Source organism: Amphiura filiformis, chromosome 15 (assembly GCF_039555335.1).
Source record: "Amphiura filiformis chromosome 15, Afil_fr2py, whole genome shotgun sequence".
NCBI lineage: Eukaryota > Metazoa > Echinodermata > Ophiuroidea > Amphilepidida > Amphiuridae > Amphiura > Amphiura filiformis.
In genome coordinates, this window is record NC_092642.1 from 27,380,383 (window position 1) to 27,390,511 (window position 10,129).

Here is a 10,129-nt window from a genome sequence, read left to right on the forward strand (position 1 = left end):
TAACATGAAGTCTCTTATAAAAAAACTCAAATGACGGGGATTTCTAATCCTATGCGTCTCTTCTATTTCGGAGCTACCTATCATAGTTAATTACTACGTGTTATCTCCGTCTCCGACACTAGCGTGCATGCACGCTGGATTGCGTCTATACGCACCATACGCGAAATACGTGCACATACCTCTCACAAAATGGTCAGAGATGCAGCATCATAACCAAAACCCAACAAGGATGACAACTACACTTTTTTCTTTAATTTCTATGAAATTAACATTTGAAATTTCTGCATGTATACGACATACAAAAAAGGAGAACAATATGACCGAATCTTCAAGCACATCCATCTATATTACTGCTTTGTACTAATAAACCGGAATATAGAGTTTTTAATGTATATAACCTACGGGTAGGCCTACGTTACACTCTTTTATGGGATAGAGAGGCAAAATACCGATTTGGACTTTCATCAGTTTGGCTGGACGTTCTGCTACCCCCCTTCACCCCCCTTCCTCAGGGAATGGAATAAACTCCCTAAAGCCATTAGTGAGTCGCCATCAATGCCAGTTTTGAGAAAGAAACTGAAAACTCACCTTTTCAGTAGGGGGTGGAATTAGCACCAACTTTTTTTTCTGCACCTCTTAAAATATGTAGCTGACCTATCTTAACATATAAATCAACTTGATTTTGAAATCAAATAATTCTAACTCCCCTGTACATACCCCCTGAAGATTTGAAATTAAGGTTGCCGAATTCGGAAGACTTGCACTGTACAAAGGTATAGGGAATTTGTGACCTTCGGGATAACATTGTGCAAATACAATTTATTACCACTAATGTTGTAATTTAAGAGTCTATAATTGTTTGGCAGACATAAAAACATATTGTATGATAATATTCAAACAACCGGGGGGGGGGGCACACACCCCAGTATGTATACATTCACACAGATACTCTCAGTTCATTGAGCTAAGTACTCACTAAAGTCAAAGTTTCTCTGTTTTATATTGTATTTGTAACTAACTTACTTGGTAAAGTAGAACATCACAGCATTAAAATCACCAAATTATGCTTGCTTCAGCCTTTGATGTAACATTGTTCAAATAAACCTTCAAGATTTTGGCATAGGTGATTAATGGCAGGTTCTTGTAATCCCTTTTCAGCCCATCCCATATTTTTATGAGCACATGCTCTGTCACCCAAAGACCCCATATTTCCTTTCGATCTGTCACCCAAAGACCCTTATATTTCCATTTGGACAGCAATACATCATCTATCACTGATTTTGTTACTTCTTTGGAAATAACAAGCCATTTGAAGCCATTTAGGCCTAGAACTAAAAAAAAAATCAATTTTCGAGGCTTCTTTTGGCTCTCACTCAACGACCCCATTAAAAAAGGTCATATTCTCACCCAATGCCTCCCTAATTTAGATCGAAATGGTCCGTCTCTCACCCAATAACCCCATATTTTGTAAATTTTGCTCTTACCGAATGCCAAAAAACACACTCTCACCCAATGACCCCATATTTTTTATATTTTGCTCTCACCGAATGCCACTTGGTGTGAAAGTGCCAGCCCCACACCTATCCATTCATAGATAGTGAAGGAGACTTCACTATCTATGATACATTTCATATTGAAATGCCCCCGGGTCGGTCTACCTCATCTGTAGACTTGTTTCAAGTCCTTTGGCGTCCATAGTTAGTGAATGTAAAATTCATGGAAGCTTTGCCACAAAAATTTCTGTTTCAAAAGTTATTCTTTAGAAATAATTATTTAGCATCATAACTTTGTAAAAATTTATTTGACATTTGAATTGTTGAGGCCAGATAGTGGACTTTCTTATCTTACTTTACTCCAGGCATACTGTGCACTGCAGGGGTAGTGTTTGAGCAAAATGCCACCACGCCCACCCCACAAGGCACACTTCCTCCCTAGCTCATGCCTACACAAAAATCTGACCTGACTAAAAATGTTAGAGAGTCCAGTATATGATAGGCCTACTTCTACCACTGATTATACATGGATCCAATGAAGAGCATGAATAGAGAAAAAGTAAGGAGGAAGCCTTGATCAAGGCTACCTCATCTGCATCATTGTGAAAGGCCCACCTAGATCTTTCAGTTTCTGAAGATCCTTATTTCTTCTATCCACCCTAACATTTGCAATTTCTTTGACATTTAGACCTTCCTTGGTAAGTGCTTCCTGTTTTAGATTCCAGTCATAAATAAGGATCTTCAGAAACTGAAAGATCCCGGTGGGCCTTTCACAACTGCAGATGCGGTAGACCAGAACCTAGATAGTGAAATAGAAGAAGAGGAAAAGGTGTCAAGACTTTTTCTTGAAGTACGATAAGCCCGGATACTGCTCTGTCAATACCAAAAAGTAGTGATTATGTAGACTGAAAAGGGATTACAAGAACCTGCCATTAATTACCTTTGCCAACAACTTGAATGTTTATCTGAAGGCTGAAGTAAGCATTGGTGATTTTAATGCTGCTGTTGGTGTTCTACTTACCAAGTAGGATAGTTACAATATAAAACAGAGAAACTTCGACTTTAGTGAGTACTTAGCTCAATGAACTGAGATCTGTGTGAATGAATACATGCTGGGGTATGTGCCCCCCCCCCCCTCTGTTGACTGAATATTAAATGCAAAATATCATACAATATATGTTTTTATGTATGCCAAACAATTATAGACCCTTAAATTAACCACATTTGTGCAAATAAATTGTATTTGAACAATTTTATTCCGAAGGTCACAAATTCCCTATACTTTTGTACAGTGCAAGTCTTCCGAATTCGGCAACCTTAATTTCAAATCTTCAGGGGTATGTACAGGGGGGTTAGTTTATTGATTTGATTTTTTTCTTTTTGATAGTTTATTATCTAGGGTCTGTACATATTTTAAGCACTGCAGAAAAATAAAACCTGTTATTTTGTAAAATAATTCCACCCCCTATTTTCAGTTAGCTTCATCTGTGTTTCTTTTTCACATCTTTTCTCTCGTTGTTCAGCGCTTTGATAAATATTAAAGACGCTTTATAAATATCTTTATGTATGAATGTATTTTTTATTCTTTTGTTGTACCCAATATAACCCCCTTTTTTAAAAACATAATTTAATACCGATAGGTCCCTACTTCTCGACGCCGGTAGGCACACACCCGTCCATTTAAAGTTGATTTAGATGATAAAGTTGTTTATCATCTAAAGTTGATATTTGTATTTTTGTATAAAACTCGAAACTCGAACTCGATACTCGAACTCGAAACTCGAACTCGAAACTCGAACTCGAAACTCGAACTCGAAACTCGAACTCGAAACTCGAACTCGAAACTCGATATTCAATTTTTTCAAATTTCGAGTTTAAACTCGATATTCAGTTTGTTCAAATTTCGAGTTAAAACTCCATGTTCAAAATAATTAGGAATAAGGCCTACCTGCTGAGCAGTGATGACAGATTCAATTTACACTGTGCATTGCATGGTTAGTTGTCAAAATATGAATGGGTAAAATTTTCAAAAACCCCAACTATATTCAAACACATGCACAGTGAAATTTATACTCAACAAACTATCTTTAATTTTATACTGGGCGAAAATCCACCAAAAAGGGGTGATGGAGGGGGGGGTAAAATATCAAAGAAGATCCCAAGTAAAAAGAAGATTTCACAAAGGACAGCTCTTCGTGCTAATTTGAGCTGTTCAAAATATCCAAAATCCTGCCTATAGGCCTGTTTGTGTAGATGTTACACGTACGCCTTTTTTTGAGGGGAAGAAGAAATGAGAGAATCGCAACACTGGGTGAGGGCTACGGTCGAAATTGCCCAAATTTGTAGTAGTAACTTTTTGTACTTTTGGATGTTCTCAATATTTATATAAAAACAACAACAAATATATAGGCCTAAATAAGTTTCGATTTTCTTCGAACAGCATGTTCTTTAAAGTCACGAAGTCTGACTTGAAGTCAAGTCAGGAACTCAAGCGCGGCTTGAGTTCACGAGTTCCTGTCTTTAAGTCATGAAAATAGGATCTCGAGATAACTAAAGTGGATGGGCTTACAATTAAAATACTAACGCCGTGAAAGTTGAACAGATTTCATGAGTTCTTGAGATCCTGAGTTGTCTTAACTATTTCTTTATTTTTATATCTTTACTATCTCTTTATTTCAAACTGGCTAAGTCAGGAACGCAAGAAGTCGGGATTTGTGATCACAAGATCCTGACTTCTTGCGCTACAAAGCGAACCCACATGGCCCTTATTTACTTCCGTATGTACATGTCAAGTAGCGCGCGGTGTAAAGGTTTGAAATGATAAAACATAACTGTTTTTGTCAGTTTGTTATGATTTAAACTATTATGAAATTATCAAAATAAAAAAGGTAAATTATTTGAATATACTTGACGTATGTTAAAATAAATTTGTGGGTAATTAGTAATAAACAACATTGAATTCAAGTAACGTAAGCAAAAAAATATAAAAACTTTCTTGAGAACTTATTATAGCAGCTGTAGATTGCGTTTATTTGAAAATGATTATACCTAGACCTAGGCCTACATATTTTTATTTATAACCATGCATAGGCCTACGATGAGTACCGTTTGAGTGTAAAAATGGTTAAATTAATATTTCAACAGCAATTTCATTATTAGGCGTGACGAAAGAGGCTGGTATCATTCGACATTTTTTTTTTTGTGGTAGATCATTTGTAAAATCAATTGATTTTGAGAAAATCATATTTCAAAGTTAATTTAGCTTTATTCCGTGTTAATTTATGTACAAATGTTTATTTATTAACATCTCGCCTTGCTACATCTTATGGTAATGCAATCCTCTATGGTATCACTCAAGGTGCGTTTGATATTCTCTGTCCCTCGCTCAACTGGTACCTAGACCTCCAACCTTCTCATTCAATTGCATTGGTTTCCAATCCAGAACCGAATTGTTCTTTTTAAACTTCTGCTTTATGTTTTCAAGTGCTCTCAGGGCCGTGCCCCTAATTGTGAGCTTCTTTCAGCCTGTGCTCCGGAAGAGAAGGATTGAGATCTTCTTCCGATAAGACTCTGCTTAGTCAGCCTAGGGCATGTAGAGCAGCTGGTATACATTCTCTGTCTCTGGCCCAAGGGAATGGAATAAACTCCCTAAAGCCATTAGTCGCCATCAATGCCGTTTTTTTCGTTCTTTTGTTCTTTCTTTCTTTCTTCCTTTTTTCTCGTTCTTTCACAATGTCAAACTCGAAATTCTTTCCTTCTTTCTTGAACATTGTGAAAGAAAGTGTGTGAAATGATCATCAAAGAAAGGATGAAAGAAAGAAAGAAAGAAAGAAAGATTGAATCATCAAAGAAAGAAACAGTAGGAAGGAAACAGAATGAAAGAATTAAATGAATAAATAGAGAAAGAATGAAAGAAAGAAAGAAAGAAAGAAAGAAAGAAAGAAAGAAAGAAAGAAAGAAAGAAAGAAAAGAGAGAAAGAAAGAAAGAGGAAAACAGAGAGAGAGAGATTCAAAGAAGGGGAGAGAAAGAAAGAAAGAAAGAAAGAGGAGGGGCGAAAGAAAGAAACAAAGGGAAAAGAAGCAAGAAAGGAAGAAAGAACGTCACAAAAGCGGGACTGGGCACATTGAAATGCAAATAAACACAGTAAATAAAATTGTATTATAACAATCAAGCTATCATAAGACGTACTTTTTATAAACCATTATTATGAAACATTAACGTTATTATGAAGCAATAAGGCTTAGAAAAGAAGGTTTGTTTCTTGTAATGAGAATGATGATAATGAGAATGATGATAATGATAATATTTATGATCCCAATGTTGATACTGAGGTTGCAACTCGAAACTCGAACTCGAAACTCGAACTCGAAACTCGAACTCGAAACTCGAACTCGAAACTCGAACTTGAAACTCGAAACTCGAACTCGAAACTCGAACTTGAAACTCGAAACTCGAACTCGAAACTCGAAACTCGAAAATTGTCACTCGAACTCGAAACTCGAACTCGAAACTCGAACTCGAACTCGAACTCGAAACTCGAAACTCGAACTCGAAACTCGAACTTGAAACTCGAAACTCGAACTCGAACTTGAAACTCGAAACTCGAAACTCGAAAATTGTAACTCGAACTCGAAACTCGAACTCGAAACTCGAACTCGAACTCGAAACTCGAACTCGAAACTCGAAACTCGAACTCGAAACTCGAACTTGAAACTCGAAACTCGAACTCGAAACTCGAAACTCGAACTCGAAACTCGAAACTCGAAAATTGTAACTCGAAACTCGAAACTCGATACTCGAAACTCGAAACTCGATAAAAAGTAACACTCCCTTTAAAATACATATCAGTATCCAAATCTCAAAAACCATATCTTATGACTGGCACATGTTTTGTCAATCCCATATATAAATAAATAAATATACAATGTACTTACCAAACGACATACAAGTGCTGAGGAAGAACCCACAAATTATATACCAGTTGAGTTGAAGTATAGCCTATGAGCTGAAAAATAATAAGGTTACTGTGCTTGATTTTGAAAGTTGTCTTTATAATCAAGCAGGTGTATCCAATGTCGAGTGATCAGTCCCAATTGTAACAATCCGGCCTGCTCCAGCATAAACACTGTGGTATGCGGCTTGATATTTAATCAATTTTTCATGCACATGGTATATGGCCATGTAAAATTCAGAATCATGCATGTATATTCAGAATTCAGAATCATTATGTACATGTATATTAGTGACCCAAATGCCAGTTTATGCAAAATAGTCACATATCTTTCTTACTTGAACAAAATAAAATGGGTAGGCATGTATAATATGTTGAAAAGTACTGGGTTTACTTTTCATAGGTGCCCGGCATAGGCGTAATAAAGCTGTTTAAGTCTGGGAATTCCCCTATTGACGGCACAGTGCACGTGATCAATTGATGCCAATTTTTTTTCTATTACCCTTCCCAAGATCCTTTGCAAAAGTAGTATTTCCATTTAAATCCAGTCCAAAAACACACAATTTTTTTGCCATAAAATGATCTTAGCATTTGTCAATTACTAGCCTTTTCAAAATGGAGGAAAATTCGAGGAAGAGTCCATGAAAAAAAAAATAATAAAAGGATCGACCTAACGATCGACCCTCCAAATTTTTGTTTTGGAAGGGCAACCAAACAATTTGTTTTTGGCCTTTGGCCTTTTGACCCTCCAGTCAGAACTCTTCCCCCCAGTTTCCCAAAGTAAAAACCCAAAATTGTAAAAATATCCATTCAAAATTTGTTGATTTTGTCACCCCTGATATACACTTTGTCCCCCTCCAGCCCTAACAAATCCTAGCGCATGTGTACCCCCCCTCCCGATGGTGGGGAAAAGATTTTTTGGCAGGCCATATGGGTGGGGGCAATTAAAGCATTTTGGCAGGTCGAAAGGGGGGGCAAGTATTTTTTGGCAGGTCAATGGGGGGGGGGGGGGACGATTTTTGGCACAGATGTTTTGGGCACTGTTTCAATATTATGCCCTAAAAAGGTGTAGGAAAATATTAGGAGCATGTTTTAATGTGCCAAATTTCCTGCTTGCTGAACTCACATATATATGATAAGACAATTTAAGGTTTTAAATTTGGATTCCCCAAAATCTTGCATGTGTAAAAAGGGGGCAAAGATTTTGGTACATCAAGGGGGGGGGTAAAAGATTTTTTTGCATGGTCAAAGGGTTTTTTTGGCAGAACATTTTGAGAATTGACTACCCTGGGGTTACACATGATTACTTGTACTGCCCCTGAATAGACTGGCTAAACATGGGTTTAAGTCAAGAAATAAACATAATTTGCAAGATCTGGATGTACTCTGCTCATTTACATTTTGTCACTATTGACCCATGTTGCACTATAGATAGCAAATCAGTAGGCATACAGAAGATTGAAATGAGAGAGATGCATTATGGGAAAAGTATGATATCTTCTCTGTATGATACTGATCAAAGTAAATAATCCATATTGGCCGGAAATGGGTCTTTGTATAGAATGGGCATAAAAATGAGTCTTTGGGAATTCCCCAGGACATCTCATACTTAAATCCAAATGGCCATGAACTATGCTTTCACACCATTTCCTTTGTATTTAATTAACTTGAACATAAAGGCAGCTACAACTGCATAATTGCATTGGTTAGTTTGTTTGCAAAATCCTCTTGAATATGTGAAAAAAGAAATAATTGCAGACTTCGTTGTATTGAGTACTGATACGGCTATATTTAATACTGATATCATAGTGACATGCAGTGTGGTGCCAGGAATTGTTTTGGAGGGGGGGGGGGGCAAAGTTAATTTCAATAGGGAAATTCAAATATATTGTAATTTTGGGTTTTTATTGGGGGGGGGCAACTGGGGACACATTTGTGCTCACTTCCCTTGCATTATATGATAAGACAATATAAGGTTTTAAATTTGAGTTCCCCACAATCTTGCATGTGTAAAGGGGGAGGCAGAGATTTTTTAGTACATCAAAAAGGGGGAACAGGTTTTTTGGCACATCAAAAGGGGGGAGCAAAGATTTTTGGCACAGCCAGGTGGATAAGCAATTTTTGACATACCATTTTAAGAATCAAGTTCAACACCCTGTGGGTAGGGCCTATACACATTATTACACAACACCTGAAATAGCTTGAAATGAACATATGTGTATTTATATTTGCAGCAAAAATAACTGTTTGCCTAGAATCCAATTACAGAATGCTAAGGGCTGTGCAATAATTATGAGCCCTGGGGAAGGGTAAAATTGGGGGGGGCAAGAAATTTTGGTGAGCCGAAAGGAGGGCAAGCAATTTTGGCAAGCCAAGGGGGGCAAGCGATTTTGGCACACATTCAAGGCGCCTTTTAATAAAACACTCTAAAAGGCTTAGGAAAACAGTACGGAAACGCTTAAATATGCAAATTTTCCTGCTCACTGCGCTCGCAACATGCATCTAGACCATCTTAGGTTTGCAAATTGGGATCACAAAATTTTGGCATGTTCAAGGGGGGGGGACAAAAAATTTTTGGCGGTCCGAGAGGTGGGGGGGCAAGCGATTTTTGGTGGGCGAGGGGGGGCTCATAATTATTGCACAGCCCCTAATAATTATCAGTAATATCGCAATCTAATCTATTATACACAAACAACAATACTTTTAGTTAGATTTAATCAAAATCTGCCAGTTGCATGACTCTAATTGTTAGTACTGTAAAAAAAATATATTCTTTGTAAGGCCCTTCGCACTTGATTATTAGTTTCCTGTTAAAGATTTTGAAAAAGGGACAAGGTGACTTTTAATTATTAATTATTAATTATCTTTTAGTTTCTTTATTTAGTTTGAACTATTACATGCAACTATTGACTCATTTTGACTAGAGCGGGCATTTAATTATTTCACAACAATATTTGATTTTATAAATAAGTGAAGGTGGAGTTGTACTCTTTGTTCATTCACAATATTGTTGATATTATTTAAAGTCAGAAAATGCAAGTAGAATTAGTTGAAAGTTATTTTAAAGGAGAAAATTAGAAATAAAAATAAAATAATTAATTATTTTGAGATTTTCAATTTTGGACGCGGGCGGTAAACAGGAAACTAATAATCAAGTGCGAAGGGCCTAATGGGTTGCACAGTGTCTTTTCATACTTTCTTAGCATATTAAATTTTAAGTTTGGTCTTCAAAAGATCAACCAAATATAATAATGAAGTTGCTTTCTATTATGTTTCATTTAAATTTGAAATATTTTTGCTATATTATTATGATACTATAATGTAGTATATAGAAGAACAAAACAATTAGTTAATGCACCTTTAACACAAAGTTCATGACCATTTGAATTGTGGGGAAATCCCAAGCAATGAAATGCTATATACATAAACACCCCTGGACAGGGTGCAAGTAGGTGGGAATTCCCAGGCTATAAAATATTTATTATCAGTCTATCTACTATGCTTACAGTATTTGATAGACTTTATCACTTGATCTATTTTTGGATGCTGAAATTATATGAACATCATCCCCAAGAGTTTTTATGACTGCAGAAACTGACACATTCATGGAAACATATTCAACAGCGCTATGGCATGTATGGTGTCAGTAGGTGCATGTGACCAGTGTGCCATTGTGTGTTTGTG

General features: G+C 36.6%; 1 protein-coding gene across 1 annotated transcript in view; it reads right to left on the reverse strand.

Moving 5' to 3' along the window:
- The window catches only part of LOC140172174 (uncharacterized), a 43,573-nt gene extending 37,039 nt beyond the window's left edge, over window positions 1-6,534 (reverse strand). Inside the window, exon 1 of the mRNA XM_072195500.1 lies at window positions 6,429-6,534. The gene's annotated coding sequence lies outside the window, so the exon portion shown is untranslated. The remainder of the gene's footprint in view (window positions 1-6,428) is intronic.
- Between the last annotated feature and the right edge of the window lie 3,595 nt (window positions 6,535-10,129).